Source organism: Sciurus carolinensis, chromosome 4, assembly GCF_902686445.1.
Source record: "Sciurus carolinensis chromosome 4, mSciCar1.2, whole genome shotgun sequence".
NCBI lineage: Eukaryota > Metazoa > Chordata > Mammalia > Rodentia > Sciuridae > Sciurus > Sciurus carolinensis.
The window spans coordinates 69,260,634-69,276,865 of NC_062216.1; positions in this window are offsets into that span (position 1 = coordinate 69,260,634).

A 16,232-nucleotide genomic window follows, 5' to 3' on the forward strand; every position below is an offset into this window, starting at 1 on the left:
CTTTGGAGGTTTCTGTTGGCTGGTTCCATTGCTTTTGTGTCTGTGGCAAGGAAGAACATCATGATGGGTAGGTAGTACATGGTGGAGCAGGATCATTCACTTCACGGCAACCAGGAAGAAGTGAAGAAAAGGAGCCAGGAGTGTAGTATCTCCTTCAGGGGCATGCACCCTGTGACCTGACTTCCTCTCACTAGGCCCCACCTCCTTCTTAAAGGTCTCACCACCTCCCAATAGTGCCATCAGATGGGGACAAAGCCTTTGTGGAACATTTAAGATTCAAACCATAACGTCTGTCATGGGATGTGGGAGTGTTGGAAGTTGTAGAGACTCTTTTAGGGATGAAATAATAATTCTTAGACTTCATTCCTTTATCTAAAGTGGATACTTGGAGGTACAAGGCAGATTGTGTGGGACCCCTCCATTCCTACACAGGGCTGGATAGCTTTTCTCCCCATCTTTATCCATTCTGGAGATGGAGTCACAGAGAATACTATAGTAGTGTGTTTGGTTATGCCTACATGGGAACCTGAGGAGTAGACGCTGTTACTGCTGTCAAACCCAGGATACATGGCCCGCTGGCATTCAGGTTGTACTACAAGCCCTCCCAGGTCAGGAGTTGTACAACTCCGATTTCTCTATCCTGGATCATAAGCCTCTGTTTCAGAACAATTTCCCGTCACTCCCTAGGAGAGTTGCAAGGAAATGAAGGTTCCCTTGGCAACCTCAGCTCCTGCCTGTCAGCCCTGCTTGGTTAAGCTGCTGCCTTGATGTGGCCCTGGGAGACTCTGTATAGACTCTCTGTTGAGCCATTCTAAGAAAAATCAGTCACATTCTTGGAGATAGAAGCACTCAGGTAGCACTACCCCCAGTACACACATCATCAGAGACAGTTCGCCTGACTCTACTGGTTTCTGCATCTTTAAAATGGGGAGAAACCCCTCCCAAGATCACTTCTGCCCTTGGGCAGAGTAGAGACTGGCCTTGGCTTCATCATGCATCTTAGAAATATGGGTAAATAGCCTCTGGTTGGCACCTTTTCCTATTCTGGAAGGACTAAGAAATTACCAGATATTAAATATTGATCAGTGAAGACTAGCTTCAATTCAATCTGTATGTAACAATGAACTTGATGACTGAGGCTGTTTGTTTTTTGCAAGGTGCTTGAAAGGAAAGAAATGATTGTGGAATCAAACCTCACAATCTCAGTAGCATTCCCAGGAGACAGCTGTTATACCAGAAGCAAGAGTTTTTCAGTTGCTCTGAGGCACACTTCCAACGACACTGACAACATTAGTTACACTAATTAGTGCTTGAAATAATTATTGATCTTATCAGCAGTGTCAAAAGCATTGCTCAAATATCCCATTGCTTGCCATGCTCTCTTGACATTCTGTGTGAAGGACTTCACAGCCTGGTTCTTTCCCAGGAGAACTTTATTTAAGGCAAAACATAGAAAAACACATCTAGGATACAGCAAACAAATATAGACAGCTAAGCAAATATATAAATAACATGAAAATAGACACTTAAATATGTACAGCTGGAAAATTTTGGGTACAGGTAAAACATGCAACTAATCCTCTCTGATTTTCTTTAGAAAGATTTTATAGCCTGTTTTTATAACTGGTAGCAGGCTCTCTTCACCCTTGTGCACAGCTTCAAAATGTAGAAAGCAAAAATGCCAGCACAAATAGACAAAAACACCACAGACTTAGAGGGGCACTGTCCAATTAGTGGTCACTACTACCTGGCATGGCCAGTAGTCACAGGGCTATTCACCACTTCAAATATAGCTAGTTCAAATTGAGATGTGCTATAAGAGTAAAACATACATTGATTTTCAAAGAATTGGTGCAAAAATATAAAACATCTCATTAATATTTTAAAACATTGATTACATACTGAAAAGATCTTATTGTAGATATGATATAAAATCTATTAAAATTAATCTCAACCCCTTGTTTTTACAGTACTTATTGCAAAGTGACTACTAGAAAATTTAAAATAGCATGTGGTTCACACTCCATTGTTAATGGACAATGCTAGAGAGGATATAAATTACTATAAATAACAAATATGGATTATATGAAAGAAACGTTTTGACTTGAAATGCTTTTTAACTATTTGAGTTTACATTCTTTTCATTCATGCAGTATTTATAATTGATCCATTACCTGATCATAGGAAGATCTCAAAATGTCTAAAACCTATTACAAGGGCTGCTATCTAAGCACAATGTTTTCTTGCAACTCAAATGGAAATAATTGCCTATTCCAATTACTACTGCCCTCCCCAGTGGCGGCAGGGAGGTGTCTATGCACGGCAGAATCTTTGGGTAGCACAACCTTGATGATAGGGACTCTCCATCTCTCTTGGGAGCCCAAGTTACCTGAGGTCCTTCCCTGCTTCATAGCCCCAGCTCACAAGATATGGCCAGTGAGAATTCCCCTTTTGGAAAGTAGTATCTTTGGCCTTGGAGGGAATCCTCTGTCTCCAAATTGCTCTATTTATGGCACTATGAGGACAGGCCTGATGACTGGCTCAGGTGTTCTGAATTATTTGATGACACTGAGATCCTGAGCTTTCTTCTCCACATGAACTTCATCACTTTGAACTTGGGGGTGCTTCAAAACTACTCTGACCCTGTATAGTTTATCCTACTCATTTTTGGCTTGAGTTTTATTTATTTTTCCTCATGTTTCTTCATCCATTGAATCCCACTTTAAAAAAAAAATCAGACTTAATATTTCTAGTCTTCAAATAACATCCTTCCAACTGGGTGTGGTGTAATCCCAGTAGCTCGGGAGGCTGAGGCAGGAGGATTGTGAGTTCGAAGCCAGCCTCAGCAAAAACGAGGTGCTAATTAACTCAGTGAGACCCTGTCTCTAAAGAAAATACAAAATAGGACTGGGGATGGGCTCAGCGGTCGAGTGTCCTTGAGTTCAATCCCTGGTACTCCCCCCACGAAATAGCATCCTTCCTTGATTTCCAGCAACATTATAAATTTATTCCTTTTTTTTCCACAATAAAATTTCTGCTATTTAAGGGTAAGGATGTATGATAGATTGTCTGACATCTTGGTTCATCATCAGATGAACTAATAACACTTTTCATATGGTGATGAACACAGATATATCAAGAAGAGTGCAAAATATGTGTACATTTTTTCAATGACTTAGAAACTCAAAAAAATTGTGTGGTTGTGGAGCGCTGCTATACCACAGATGCCTTTTGTTATTAGGGATACCTTAAGTATTTTGGAAGTGTAGCTAAAAAAAAAGGGATTTTGACTGCTTTGAATTGACCTCTCAACCTCTCTCTTACCCAAATAAATAAATTCAGTTCCAATAGAGAGGAAATGTTCTAGTAGAGCCTCCTGGGTTCCCTTAACTGCAGGCAAAGCTGGCCTCACGGGTATGCAGCCTATGCGGCCCCACAGGGACCTTTATATAGGTGGGTCCAACACTTCATTTAACGCTTTTCTGTTGCAATCTTGAAATTCCTAATGATTTTTGAACAAAAAAGCCCTGTGTTTTCATTTGGTACTGGGTTGCATGAACTGGGTAACTACTCTGAAAATGTTTTTTTTTTCGACAGAGCCCTGTCCTTGGCGCTTCTTCAAAATTCTTGGTTCGCTTTACGTGTTTTCCACCCCAGTTAAAAGAATAAGACGTGCGACATTCCATCGCAGAAAACCAAAGACAGCTGCACCGTGTGTATCTCTGCAAAACTCTTACCATTTCCTCAGGGTTGGTGGGGGAGGGGTAAGTATGGGGGAGGGAATGACTGGAGCCACACTTGTCAGCGCTCTTTTGTGAGCTGGCTTCTCTCTCACCTCTCCACGCTCTTTCCACGTCCTCTGCAGTCCACATCACAGCTTGCCATTCAGTGCGTAAAACCTCTTCTTTTTTTCCGTACATTTGTCCAATTGGCTCAGGTTGCTTGGGATGCCCTTTCCTCCAACTCCTACTCAATTGCAAACTTTGCTTCAGCTATCACCTCCTTTGGGAAACTTTCCTTGGCCTCTCTAGGTAGAGCTAAATGACTTGCTCTTTGAATTTCATATCTCCAAGAAGAACTTAATCATGGAGGGGACATTATTTTTATACACCCCCTTTCCACTAGACGATGGTTCCCAATCTTTTCTTATGTGTTTACTTTACTATTTTTTTTTTCGTGTGTGTGTGTGTGGCACACTCAAAGGCCTTAAAATACTAAAAACACATTAAACAAGTCAGGAATAATTACAATGCAATTACTGTTGCAGTCTAACCGGGTCTCACGGTGACTATAAAGCATCGTGGTTGCTGTGCTATGCCTTGTTCTCCCTTAAACGCTGGTTTTCTGTTCTGAATATGTGCTCTCGTATATCTCACGTGTTCCATTTTCTTATATTCCAATAAACACCAAGTCAGTCAGTTATTATATTTCTAATATCCTCTCATAGCCAGTGTGCCTGCTCTCCACTGTCGGGTGACTCATCTGGGTCTGTGATCCATTGCACTGGTCTTAACTAACACACATATTCTATTAGAAAAATAAATATATTTTAGGCTAGGATTTAAATTTGGCAGCCCACCGTGATCACCAAGATCAGTTGCACAGATTGTTAACTATACAACAGTGCTCAGCTGAAGGGGAAGGGGGGTCCCAGTGCTTGCTAGACTGTGTGCTCACGAGACTGCATCTGCCCAGAAGGAATACCTTTTCTTAGTTTGTACAACAGGTGCCATCTGGACTAACGAAGCTCTGGCTCTGGGCATTCTGTGGTGTCCTAGTAGGTCTGTTGGGAACTGCTGGAGAGCCAGGAATGGATTCTGGCCATCTCTACTTCCTGTACTTGGTCCAGTGCTGAGCAATATCAGAACTTAATAAGTGTGGAATAAATTACAAAATAATCAAGAGGTGCTATCGGTGGTGTGCAACACGATTTGGGGCTAGTCTATAAAGTCGTTAACATAAATGTTCCAATCTGGTCTGCTGGTTCTTAAATGTCGTGTCAGATACACTGGCAGGATGTAGCAGAACTATAGCTGTCCTGCCCGCCCACCCCCATCATGCCCCCATCCTGGATCCTGCACATCTGGGCTGAAGTTCACAAAGCTCCCTGGGCTTGTGCCAGGCTCCAGGAGTCACTCATCAAGGGGCTGCCGTGGATAGAAGACCTGGGCATGTGCCTCCTGCTTGTCACAGGGGCGTCCGCCCTCTCACTCCCTGCCCACTTTCCTTCCTGGCACATGTGAAACCAGTCCCCACTGAGACTCTGAAAATCCTTGAGATGGTGGTTGGCAGAGAGGCCACCAAGTTTAATCTCATCTGCAGTCAGGAGATGGAGACCTGGAGGGGAAGTGACACCGCAGGTCAGTCATTGGCAGAAGGGCAGCCAGATCCCAGGGCAAGGCCGCTCCCTCCTGTGATCTGTATGCCGTTAGTCACTCCATTCTGGCCTACAGCACTTTCCCTTCCCACCTGCCTGTGAGCTGCTCTCAGTTGTTTCCCAAGCCATGCCCCAGCAGAGGGGGAGAGCGCATGGCCATTGGTTTGTCCTCTGCCAGCCTGCAGACCTGAGAGTCAGCTGGGAGACATCACATAGCTCTACTGGATTTTGTGAGCACTCAACCAGGTTCTCACCAGGAGGGAGGCTGGGGTGAGGGTGTTGGCTCAGTGAGAGGACTACCAATGACGGGGAGCCACCACACCTGGCTGTGGGTCAAGCGTAGCACCCAGAAGCAAAACCCACACACTGTCTTTAGCACAGAGTCTCCACCACATTCCTCATCCTGTCTCAGAAATGTAGCTTCTCAAGACTCAAAGTGGACAAGGTGGGGCTAGCGTGTCGTGGGGTCTGGCCCTGCCCTAGCTGAGGTCCTGGGGCATCTGGTGAGACTGAAGGATTTTCAGTCACATTCCCAGGCTGGCTGGGGGATCTGCTGGCCTGCCTATAGGACCCTCTATGGGCATCTGGGCAGCAACTCTGGTGGCTCATCTGGGGACTCCAGGGACTGTGCTGCTTCCTTCTACTTGATAGATGGACAATGTTGAACCTTCTGGAAAGGGGAAGTAATTCCCAAAGGTCATAAAAGCAGTGGACCCTGTATGAGAAATAGACAGGGTTTCTATGCTGTCTCTGGCTTCCATCTCTTCTTTCACCGGAGATGCTGGCTCTTGGGGTTATCTGCTTGCACTTGGAGGGACAGAATGTAGAACTTAATCCTGGAGGACACGGGTTGAGAGGGAGGGATAAAGGGGCAAGACAGTGAGTCCCTATGCTTCACTTAAAGAGAGATAGGACCTGACAAGAGGTCTCATAGAGACCTGACAATCTCTTGTAGAGGAGGAAAAGTTTATTTGGGGGCTCATGGTATCGGATATCTAAGTGCATCAACAGCCAGCTGCATTCCTCAAAGCTGGAGGTGAGGCCAAACACGATGGCAGAAGAGTATGGTGGAGGGAAGCAGCTCACATGGTAGTCAGAAAGCAGAGAGAGAAACTCTACTCACCAAGTACAAAATATATGCCCCCAAAGGCATGCCTCCAATGACCCACCTCCTCTGGCCACACCTACCTGTCTTCAGTTACCACTCAGTTAATCTCATTAGGGGATTAATTCACTGATTGGGGTTAAGGGTCCCCTAACCCAATCATTTCATCTCTAAACTTCTTGCATTGTCTCACACAGGAGCATTTGTGGGGGAGACCTCATATCTACACCCTAACAGGGGACAATGAAAAGATATAAATAGTCATGGTGGCTCTTGGCTATGTGAATTTTGGGGATGCTGGTACTGGGGATTGATTCTGGATTCTCACCAGGAGGGAGGCTGGGGTGAGGGTGTTGTCTCAGTGAGAGGACTACTAATGACGGGGAGCCACTAATACCTGGCTGTGGGTCAAGCGTAGCACCCAGAAGCAAAACCCAGAACAGTGGTATTCTACCACTGAACTCCATCCCCAGATCTTTTCATTTATTTTTAAATTTTGAGACAGAGTTTCACCAAGTTGCTTAGGGTCTCCCTACATCGCTGATGTTGGCCTCTGCAAACTTGGTTATCCTCCTGCCTCAGCTCTCAGGTTGCTGGGATTTTAGACATGTGCCACCACACCTAGTTTTGCTGTCTTAAGGACCTCATCAGAGAGGCCTATACTAACCTTCACTATGAATGAGGTCTCCCTTCATTATTTTCTGTGTTCCATTATAGCACTTATTACAATTGTTTTTCTGCAGTAGGGATTGAATGCCAAGTCTCATATAGGTTAGGCAAATGCTCTGCCACTGAGCTACATCCCTAGCCCTTTTTCTTTTATTTTGAGACAGGATCTCACTAAGTTGTCTGGATTGGCTTTGAACATGTAATCCTCCTGTCTCAGCTTCCCAAGTAGCTGGTATTTCAGGTGTGCACTAACATACCCAGCTACTTATTACAATTTTAAATGCTCTTTCTTAGTATGTATTTCCAGGACACTGGACTGTAGTTTTCATAAATGTAGGAAACACTGGCCATTTGCCCCAGGACCCAGCAGGGTCTGACCTAGAACAGGCACTCGGCGAAGATTTGTTGAAAAAATGATGACTTTTTTTTAACATTCATAATTAAGTTTAGACAATGATATGAGCCTAAATAACAGTGACGATTAAATAGCTGCAGTTTGTCTTTGAGTAGTAGTCATCAGGTGCAAGTTTACACCAAATATAAGTTACATAAACCATTTTTATTGATCACCTGTGATTCCTCTTCTAGTGCCGAGCCAGGTGACCGAAGAATTAAAATACTTTCTGAGGGATATGAGTTAATGAGAAGTACAAGACGATTTTAGATTTTACTACTTCTCATCTTTACTACAGTAATTACTACATAATTAATGATCCAGTTTGGGACACAGTGATTTGGCCTTTGCCTTAATTTTGTGTAGAAAAATGATATGAGCATATAAGGATTGTCGATGACTGTGGCAGGGACCAAGACAACCAGGCACCCTGCACAGCTTCAGAGGACGCCGTTCCTACCTAGGTTTTGGAGAGCGGCCCCCTGCAGGGCCATCCATTGTGAAGATGTGGGATTGCAGTTTGATGGTGATGTGGCCCCGGGGACCACCAGTGGACGACTCATCTCCCTGTTTTTATTGTCGCTCCTTCTGGTTCCTTCCACAGCATCCAGAATGATCTTTTCAAAGCGTATGTGACAGCATGACATATTTCACTGAGCTGTAGCCTGCTTAAAGCCCTCTGACTGCATGAACCATGTGATCCTGCGATATGTATAATCAGAAAAATGACAGATTACACTCTATGTATAATCTATCAAAATGTATAAATGCATTCTACTGTCATGTACAAGTAATTAGAACAAATAAAATTAAAAAAAAATTAAAAGTAAAAGAAAAAAACCCTCTGGTGACCTCTAACTGCTGAGAACCAAAACAAAACACTCCTGTTCCTGACCCCTGGGACTGGGCCACATGGAATCTGCCCTTGACCTGCATCTCCTGCCTGTGACTTCCTCACCCCCTTGTCCACTGGGCTTAGCCTCCAGGTATCTCCTCCTCTCCACCCTGCAGCCAACCTCACACCCGACTCAGGGGCTTTGTACCTGTTGTGTTCTCTGCCTGGTCCGGTCTTCCTGCATGACTTCTGTCTTCAACTCACCTTGGCTACTTTCCTCTCATCCTTCAGGTCTCCACTTAAATGCTGCCTCTGGGGGAGCTCTTCCCTACCTGGTTCTGAAGTCCTTGCCATCACTCTCCCTAACACCTCTCTGTTCTATCCCTCCCTAGCTGATGTCTGCCATGTCATATCTCTACATTTCTTCACTTGTCATCTGTCTGCTCAATGGGACAATAGGCTCTGTGAAAGCTGGGCATTATTGTTGTAGTCCTTGGTGGCACTTTGGTTCTTAGAATGGAGCTAGGCCCCTGGTGAGCACTCTATGGATATGAGCTAAATGAATAAATGAATGTCCACCAGGAGGTGGTGGCTTCTCGGCCTGGCTTGCCGATTGACTGGGAGCATCCATCCGAGAGCCAAAAACCAGCTGAAGACTGTTGTGCCCCAAAAAGCAATGGCCCAGAAGTCAAGGGGACTTACCTTTGTAAGTCCTGGTACCTTTCCAGGCTGTTGTCATTAGCCTCTCTCTCATCTCCATTCCCCAACAGTGCTGGGAGGGAACTGGAGTGGGTGATTTCCAAGGTCAGATTCCAGGACACACTGTCCTTCAGTTGCATAGAAGAGGCCAGCTTTCATCTGAGGACCAGAGGTTCTGGGGCAATAGCATCTATAGCCCCTCTACTTTGCATGGTCACTATGACAACCTTTCTATGGGATCCTGATGTTGGAGGAGATAACTGAATTTTTTTTTTTTTTTTATGGCCCCAAACAGAGTGTTAAACAGAAAGCAATACTTCTGAAGGTGATGGGTCAAGGGTATTGGCAACACCAGACAGGTCTGGGTTTGTGTTTCGGCCCCTTGCTTACCAGCAGGATGACCAGGAACAGTTTCCTAATTTCACTGAGCTATAACTTTGGCAAATCAGACTGCTTAGCTTATATCCAGCTCACAGATTTGCAGTGATGATGACGTGGGTTAATATATGTGAAACTGAATAGATGTCGGCTCCCCTCCTGTTATTTTATAAAGCTCAACTATGCCCTCAGGAGTGCCCAATGCCTGGGTCACAGGTGCCAGCTTGTGGATTTCCCACTGAAGCCACCAGGGGCTGCGGGCTGTGTCTATCTCAGAGCTGAAGTAGGAGACAGGCTTAGCAGCGGTGGAAGAAAACCAAAAGAACCCATTGGTGAGAAAAGCAAAACAGTATGTGTACTTATTTTGCACCAGAATCTTCTGATGCATAAGCCTACAGAAGTGACTGTGCCGAGCTGGAAGGGAGAGAAGTGTGTTTATCACTCTTTCTTGGGGAAAGCTCATTTGCATTCCTGTAACATGTTGACTGTACTGTTCCAAGAAGAGAAGTTGTTTGGTGGGCTGGCTCACCTCATCCCCAACACAAATCACTTGGATTTTTGTTTGTGTGTGGAGTCACAGGGCTGTTCTTTGTGGAGACTCTGCCACATGCCAGAGAGAGTGCTAGTTACTGTAAATACTGTGGCAGATGCAATAGGGTGCCTCATTTACCACCCAACAGCCAGTTTCTCTCTTGCCTTCCCCTCTCTCTCTCTCTCTCTCTCTCTCTCTCTCTCTCTTTTTCTTCCAGTGCTACCAAGCCCAGGCCCAGGGCCTCATACATGCCAGACAAGTTCCCTACCACTGAGTTATAGACACAGCCCTACTTTTCTCTTTTACAGACCCTAGAAATCTATACAATCCACTTTCCCAGTGCTCTGCAAATGGTGATATGACAGTCCTGGCCTACAGTATAAAAGTGAAAGCTTATTAGTCTAACTACAAAGACAAAATTTTAACAGAAGAAAACCCTTTGTCTCCTTCCTACTTCTCTTTTCCTTCTGCCTGTAAAATAGATGTGATGCTTGAAAGTGCAGCAGCCATTTTGCAACGATGAGGCAAGGCATGAGGATAAGGCAAAGTATCCACCAGCCTAAGGATGGAGGAAACAAAAAAAAAGAGTCTAACCTCTGATATATTGTTGATTATAATTAGAAACTCAAGGTTGTAAGATAAACCATTTTTAAAGCACCATTAGGAAAGAAAAACGTGGTTAATTAAACTTGTAGTTTAATTATGATATGTTTTTAATACACAATACAGATTCTCAAGAAGTTAAAATGTGAAAAAAAATGTGAGTCTTAGTATCTGTGAGAATTGAACAGGTGTCTGAATCCTGGAGAAGCTATCTTTGAACTTCTTAAGTGACAACAACAAACTCCTAGTTCTTTAAGGGATGGTTTTTGGGTTTTTTGTTATGTGCAGCAAAACACAGTTCTAAACATGACTTGTCACATCATGTCCTGAGATGGGTATTAATGTCTCTGTTTTACTAATGAGGAAATGGAGGCACAGAAGGACAATGGACTTGCCCTGGCCTAGAATCATTCAGGTCAGAAATCTGAGCTAAGCCCACAATTAGACTCAGGAGCCCCAAATCTAGTGTTCTCGACCCTGTACTTGGGCTGCTCCATTGCATTTCCTGCCTATGCATGACCTTCACAGCACGATGTGAGGAGCGATGAGCACCTCCATAGCCGTGCTGTTGCCCCATCCCCCTGCTCAGGAGGACACGCCCCTGCTGACTCACCAGGACAAGAGACTCAATCCTGTGGGCACAGAGCCTAGACCTTAGTGTTCAACAACCACTCTGGCCCCAGGTTTCTTCATCATTTGGCTAGTTGGTTTTCTGGTCCTGCTTCTTCCTCTTCTTTCTAAACTCTTCCCTAGCCCCTGTGGAGTAAAGCACAGGAGATGAGAAAAATCAGTTTCCTTGTGGAAAGAGTATCTATTCATGCTGATTTCCCATAAGCCAACAGGCTCTCAGACTGTGGACCATTAATAAGCTAGAAGTTTGCAGAAAAGGGATCCCTGGTTAAGTGTCTCTTGGAAATGAGTCAACTTTCCTTTGCCCTTAAGCCTGGACTTTGAGGACAGCCTCCAGGAGACCAAGGGATGGGGCAATGTTTGCATCTGCAGCTTAAGGGAGGTGTCCTGTCCAACTCTGAGTTTTGTTTCCTGAAGCAGAAGGAGGCCATGAACTTGTTAAATTGGTGTTAGTGTTGGGTACGGAGGAATGGGCTGTTCCTAGTCTTTGTTCTCTGATTGATTAAAGAAGTTGAGAACAGTAGGTTCAGATCAGATGGAATATTGGTTGAATAAATATATGACATCGCTTTTGCATGTGTGTGCTTACAGAATCACCTGAAATGCCAGCACAGTGCATCAGGAAGAGCATTGTCCCTTTGGGTGTGACTCATGTAAAATGGGCCCCACGCAAAAGCCAGGGTGAGGGGGGTATGGCAGCATCTGGGGTCTGATACTAGTGGTGGTGGCCTTGCTTAATGTGTGGCTGGGCCTGGTGTACTAGTGCTTCTCTTAGGGTTGTACCAGGAGAAGCGGGGTGCAGGGTGTGGTCGGGGGCTCTGTGCCCTCTCTTCTGCTTCCCATGAGGCAGTTGTGGAGAAACAGAAAATCAGGCCCCCTCACACCCCAGGGCTTCTCTTCTCTGATACAAGAGGAATGCGTGCAAATGGTCATTTTCTGAGAAAACCCATTGACAGCAGTTCCCCCACTCCTGCTCCCACAGTCCTCACAATCCGGCCCATTGGCTGAAGAACTGACCTTTAAAACCCTTGTTTATGTATGACCATGACTTCAGCCCAACTCCAGCTTGGCCTGGCATCCCAAGCCAAACATTTCCCGTAAGTAATGTTATTAAGGGCCTGTGTACCTCACAGGAAGCCTTCAGATTGCAAACATATGTCCAAACCGCTGACTTGGAGTAAATGGATCAAATTACTCAGTCTGTGTTGGAGAGGCCCATTTCTGCACCAGGGAGGGGTGGGACTTGCAATTTGAATTTGCGCCAGGTTGAATGGAGCCTCTGGCTTCGGATAGATTCGAGCTGTAAGAGGTTTCTTTTGTAAATCGACTTGCATGGTAATTTCTTTCTTTTCTTCTCCCTGCAAGTGAAATATCAGGGCACAATTATCTTGACCCACGTGGGCTGTTGGCTTTTCCCCTCTCATTCATCAGTAGGGCCTGTTCTTGTCTCTGTTTCTAAGTCCACACCATACTGCTATGGGCTTAGAGCTCAACAGACTTGTGGAACTACACATTGCTGCAATTTTTTTCAATTAAACTTTTAATTATGAAAATGTATTTTCATTTGCACCTGTAAGAAATAATACAGGGAGACTTCCTGACGCTGAGGCTGGCCCACCTGCGACTGCCCACAACTGCCTGCTGCTTCTGGACTCCCGCCTGCCCACACCCGGTGAGGACTTTGCGCCTGTGCTGCGGCTCCCCAGCGTGTTTGGAGCCATCTTAGATTATCCACAAAGGATGGAAGCTGCCATCTTTAGATGGGGCGGTTTCTATCCTGGGACGCCTGCCGGAGACTGGAGGCTCTTTGTCAGGTAACTCTCTTGCATCAGGATACTGAAGACTGTTATACCATTGATGTTTTTTTAATTTTTAATATTTTGTTTCTTCACTTTTTCTTACTGTTTTCCTTTTATTTACCTGTTTCCTGGAGTCTCTTACTCTCTTTTCTCATGCTAACAGCCAACTTCTTTTGATCCCACTCTCACTCTTCCTATGACCTACTACTTCTATATACTCACTTCTTATCCCATTATAGTCACATCCTACAACCCTCCCCATCCTCTTCGTCCATCTTTAGAAATTGTAGAGCTCATTGTGAGCCTATTGGCTGTACTGTAGATAATAATCGAACTCATCCTGTTTATTACAATACTGTTAATGTATTTATAGGGGTTATCTGGTTTAGGGCTGCATATGGTTGGTATTGGGTGCTGCTAATATTGATCTCCCCCTCAAAGGAGAAGTATTGGAAACTTGCAGGGTCATAATAAGCCTGCAGGGGGGAAACTGTAATACCTCAGATCCTCACTGTTAGAAGGGAAGATACAGGAACAACATGAAAAAACAGGGAACAAAAGTGTCCCTAACAAACCAAGATGCTATTTTAATGGAATCCAATGATAGCATGGCAGTGGAAATGTCAGAAAAATAGTTTAGAATGTGCATAATTAAAATGATCCATGAAGCAAAGGATGAGATAAGACAGCAAATGCAGGTAATGTATGATCACTCCAATAAACAGTTAAAAGAGCAAATGCAGGAAGCAAAAGAGCATTTCAATAAAGAGATAGAGATTCTGGAAAAAAAATACTTGAAATGAAGGAAACAATAAACCAAATTAAAAATTCAGTAGAAAGCATCACCAACAGAATAGATCTCATGGAAGACAGAATCTCAGACAAAGAAGACAAAATATTTAATCTTGAGAATAAAGTTGACCAAACTGAGAATATGGTATGAAATCATGAACGGAATCTACAAGAATTATGGGATGTCATGAAAAGTCCAAATTTAAGAATTGTTGGGATTGAGGAAGGCACAGAGATTCAAACCAAAGGATTGAGCAAACTGTTCAATAAAATAAGATCAGAAAATTTCCCAAACCTGAAGAATGAAATGGAAAATCAACTACAAGAGGCTTGCAGAACACCAAATGCACAAAACTACAACAGATCCACACCAAGGCACATTATAATGAAAGTGCCTAACATCCAAAATAAAGAAAGGATTTTAAAGACTGTGAGAGAAAAGTGTCAGATTATATATAAGGGGAAACCAATATGGATATCAGCAGATTTCTCAGCCCAGATCCTAAAAGCTATAAGGACCTGGAACAACATATTTCAAGCTCTGAAAGAACATGGTTGTCAACCAAGAATCTTATACCTAGCAAAAGTAACCTTCAGATTTGATGATGAAATAAAATCTTTCCATGATAAACAAAAGTTAAAAGAATTTACAAATAGAAAACCTGCACGACAGAACATTCTCAGCATTATATTCAATGAGGTGGAAGTGAAAAACAACAATACAAGTCAGCAAAGGGAGGAACTACCCTAAAGAAAAAGCCAAAGGAGAAACCAAGTCAAGGTAAAAACCAAAAATAAGCCAAAATGACCAGGAATACAAATCATATCTCAATAATAACTCTGAATGTTAATGGCCTAAACTCATTAATCAAAAGACATAGACTGGAAGATTGGATTAAAAAGAAAGACCCAACAATATGCTGCCTGCAAGAGATTCATCTCATAGAAAAAGACATCCACAGACTAAAGGTGAAAGGATGGGAAAAAACCTACTATGCACACGGACTCAGTAAAAAAACAGGGGTCTCCATCCTTATATCAGATAAAGTGGACTTCAAGCCTAAGTTAGTCAGAAGGGATAAAGAAGGACATTTCATACTGCTTAAGGGAAATATAAACCAGCAAGACATAATGATTATAAATATTTATGCCCCAAACGATGGAGCATCTATGTACATCAAACAAATCCTTCTCAATTCCAGGGAAAAAATAGAGCACAACACAATAATACTGGGTGACTTTAACATATTGCTCTCACCACTGGATAAATTCTCCAAACAAAAGCTGAACAAAGAAACTGTAGAATTAAATAATACAATCAATGATATAGACTTAATGGACATATATACAGTATTTCATCCATCAGTGAGCGAACGCACTTAGACTTCTGAGAAGTTCATGGATCCTTCTCTAAAATAGACCATAGTCTATGCCACAAGAAGCTATTGGCAAATACAAAAAAATAGAGATACTACTTTGTATTCTATCAGATCATAATGGAATGCAATTAGAAATCAATGATAAAATAAAAAACAGAAACTACTCCAACACCTGGAGACTAAATAATATGCTATGGAATGATGCAATCATAACAGAAGACGTCAGGGAGGAAATAAAAAAATCTTAGAGGTAAATGAGGATAATATCACAACATATCAAAATCTCTGGCACTCTCTGAAAGCAATACTAAGAGGAAAGTTCATTGCATTGAGCTCATACATTAAAAAAATAAAAAGTCAACAACTAAATGACCTAACATTACATCTCAAAGCCCTAGAAAAAGAAGAGATCAACACCAAAAGTTGTAGAAGACAGGAAATAATTAAAATCAGAGATGAAATCAATGAAATTGAAACAAACAAAAAAAATTCAAAAATTGACAAAACAAAAAGTTGGTTCTTTGAAAAAGTAAACAAAATTGATAAACCCTTAGCCACACTAATGAAGAGGAGAGAGAAAATTCAAATTATTAGAATTTGTGATAAAAAAGGAAAGATCATGACAGACACCATTGAAATACATAACATAATTAGAAGCTACTTTGAAAATCTATACTTCAACAAAAAAGAAAATATCAAAGACATTGACAAATTTTTAGAGACATATGATCCTCCCAAACTGAATCAGAAGAACATATACAATTTAAACAGATCAATTTCAAGCACTGAAATAGAAGTCATCAAAAGCCTACCAACCGAAAAAAAAAAAAAGCAAAAAAACAAAAAAACCCAAAAAAACAAAAACAAAAAACAGACCAGGAGCAGATGAATTCTCAACCGAGTTCTACAAGACCTTCAAAGAAGAACTAATACTAGTACTCCTCAAAGTATTCTATGAAATAGAAAAGGAGGGAACACCTCCAAGTTCAGTCTATGAAGCTAGTATCACTCTGATACCAAAATCAGACAAAGATGCATCA